Source organism: Tachyglossus aculeatus, chromosome 1, assembly GCF_015852505.1.
Source record: "Tachyglossus aculeatus isolate mTacAcu1 chromosome 1, mTacAcu1.pri, whole genome shotgun sequence".
NCBI classification, from domain to species: domain Eukaryota; kingdom Metazoa; phylum Chordata; class Mammalia; order Monotremata; family Tachyglossidae; genus Tachyglossus; species Tachyglossus aculeatus.
The window spans coordinates 77016977-77020172 of record NC_052066.1 but is presented as its reverse complement, the minus strand read 5'-3'; positions in this window follow the sequence as shown (position 1 = coordinate 77020172).

Here is a 3196-nt window from a genome sequence, read left to right as displayed (position 1 = left end):
TGGAGAAATATCAAAACTTCTTCTGGGGCTTTTAAAGATTCTGCAAAGGCTGCCTGGTGATGATCTAAGTGATACGAAGCAATGTCAGTCTGGGAACATGATCCCTTTCTCGTGGCCACAGAAGAGCTGAGCACCTTGGCTCCATTTGCTGAGAGTATAAGCTTGTTGTGGGCAGGACTCATTGTGTCTACCGACTCTGTTATATTATACTCTCCCAAATGCTCAGTATAGTGCTCCGTACAGGGTAAGTGCTCAATAAATACCAATGATTGATTGATTGATTGATTGAAGATAGAGTTGCTTGTCCTAAGGGTACTGTGGTAAGGAAAGAAGTGCCCGGTAAGTGCCTGAGCCTGTAGAGGATGGCTGAAAGGAGTGGACATCTGAGAATACCTCAATAAACCTGTGATTTCTACATTTCTTTCTTGACCTATCCTTCTCCCAAGAGATAATGATGACCCGAATAATTGTGGTATTTGTTAAGAGCTTATTATGTACAGATTTTGGTCTAGAGTAGTGCTTAACAAATGCTATTTTATTACTATTATTGTGATCATCATCATTATTATTAAGCAGCATGGTCTGGTGGATAGAGCATGGGGCTGGCAGTCAGAAGGACCTGGCTCTGTCCTGTTTCTGCTGTGTGATCTTGGGCAAGTCACTTGACTTCTCTGGGCCTCAGTTACCTCATCTGTAAAGTGGAGACTAAGACTGTGAGTCCTATGTGGGACTGGAACTGTATCCCATCCAGTTACCTTATAATAATAATAATAATTGCGGTATTTGTTAAGTGTTTACTGTGTTCCAGGACTGTACTAAGAACTGTGGGGGGCATATACAAGCAAATCAGGTTGGACACAGTCCGCATCCCTCATGGGGCTCACATTCTCATTCCCCATTTTCCAGATGAGGTAACTGAGGCATAGAGAAGTGAAGTGACTTGCCCAAGGTCACACAGCAGACAAGTGGCAGAGCCAGCAGTAGGACCCATGACCTTCTGGCTCTCAGGCCCATGCTTTATTCACTACGCTTGTATCTACCCCAGAGCTTAGAACAGTGGCTAGCACATAGGAAGCACTTAACAAATACCAAAATTATGATTAATATTATTATTAATACAATATCCCCGGCTAGATAACCCCAGAATTTGCATAACCAAGGTTCAGGTGTTTGGCTTTTCAGTGAGCTCCCTCTTATATAATAATAATAATGATAATGGTATTTGTTAAGTGCTTACTGTATGCCAAGCATTGTTCTAAGCACTGGAGTAGATACAAGGTAATCAGGTTGTCCCACGTGGAGCTCAGTCTTAATCCCCATTTTACAGATGAGGTAGCTGAGGCACAGAGAAGTTAAGTGACTCACCCAAAGTCACACAAATATACAAATCATTACATGTTAATCCAGACCGAATCCATTCTCCTACCCTACAGAGCAGTAAAGAGGTAGATTAAAGTTACCAGCCCAACCAGGGACTCATAGATTATAGGCACCTGTTCATTTTCCCAGATGGGTTCAGGTAGAGAAGTGGATGATGCTATGCCCTCTTTTATCCCCTTCCCAAGGTTGAATTTAACAGAATCTCACAGTAATGGGAAGAGTTGTGGTCGAGTGGAAAGAGAAAAGGACTGTGAGTCAGGAGACCTGGGTTTCTAATTCCAGATCAACCTCTTGCCCAGTGCGTGGCCTTGGGCAAGTCACTCATTCTCTCTGTGCCTTAGTTTCCTCATCCGTAAAATGGGGATTAAGTGCCTTTTTGTGCCTATGGGATGGGATTTGAAATTTCAGGGACTAGAAATTTTCCCCCTCTCAGAGTTGCACCTGGAGAATTTCCAGTGCTGTACCATTCAATCGTATTTATTGAGTGTTTACTGTGTGCATAGCACTGTACTAAGCACTTGGAAAGTACAATTCGGCAACAGAGACAATCCCTACCCAACAACGGGCTTAGAATCTAGAAGCGGGGAGACAGACATCACAATTAACTTCTATACTTCACTCTGCCGCCCAGATTATCTTTCTACAGAAATGCCACTGGCATGTCACTCCCCTCCTCAAAAATCTCCAGTGGTTGCCTATCAACCTTCGTATCAAGAAAAAACTCTTCAATATTGGCTTCAAAGCTCTCCATCACCTTGCCCCCTCCTACCTCACCTCCCTTCTCTCCTTCTACAGCCCAGCCCCTACACCCCACTCCTCTGCCATTAACCTCCTCACTGTGCCTCGTTCTTGCCTGTCCCACGGTCAACCCCGACCCATTTCCTACCTCTAGTCTGGAATGCCCTCCCTCCACACATCCGTCAAACTAGCACACTTCCCCCTTCGAAGCCCTACTGAAGGTTCACCTCCTCCAGGAGGCCTTCCCAGACTTAGCCCCCTTTTCCTCTACACCTCCTCCCCTCCCCAGTGCCTCGACTCCCTCCTCTGCTCTACCCCCTCCCCACCCCAAAGCATTTGTTTATATGTGTACATATTTATTATTCTATTTATTTTATTAATATGTATATATAATTTTATTTATTTATATTGGTGCTATTGATGCTTGTCTACTTGTTGTGTTTTGCTGCCTTCCCTCTTTTAGATTGTGAGCCCATCGTTGGGTAGGGACTGTCTCTGTTGCCGAGTTGTACTTTCCAAGTGCTCAGTACGGTGCTCTGCACAAAGTAAGCGCTCAATAAGTACGATTGAATTGAATGAATGAATGAACAGATATATTCCCTGCCCACAACGACCTTACAGTATAGAGGGAGCCACTCCTGGGACCCCTGCTCACTGTTACATTTCTACAGAAAAAAAAGGGGTGTGTGATGGAGGGTATACATTAAATGGTGCTAAATGCTGCTGAGATTTAGTAGCTTTTAAAAAAAGGAAATCGAACAGAAGGGGGATCAGGGGCTAGAATATGCACTCTGCACTTGCTCTATGGGGTTAGGATATTGCACCTTTACTTTGATTACTAAAGCCCTGGCAATCACCCTCGGAGTCAGCCTTTCTTCTCACAAAGACAGCCAATCAGCTCCAGAAAGGCCCCCAAATGCCATCGCTGTTGTTTGTTGATTTCTTTTTGTAACCTTTCCGTGTTCATTGTCCCCAAAGCCCCGGGTGCTTGCAAAGTCCTCATGGGTTAAGAAAGCCAAAGCCGATGCTGAGAGGACAAAACCATCCCCGATAAATCAATAGTTCTATTTCTGAGGGT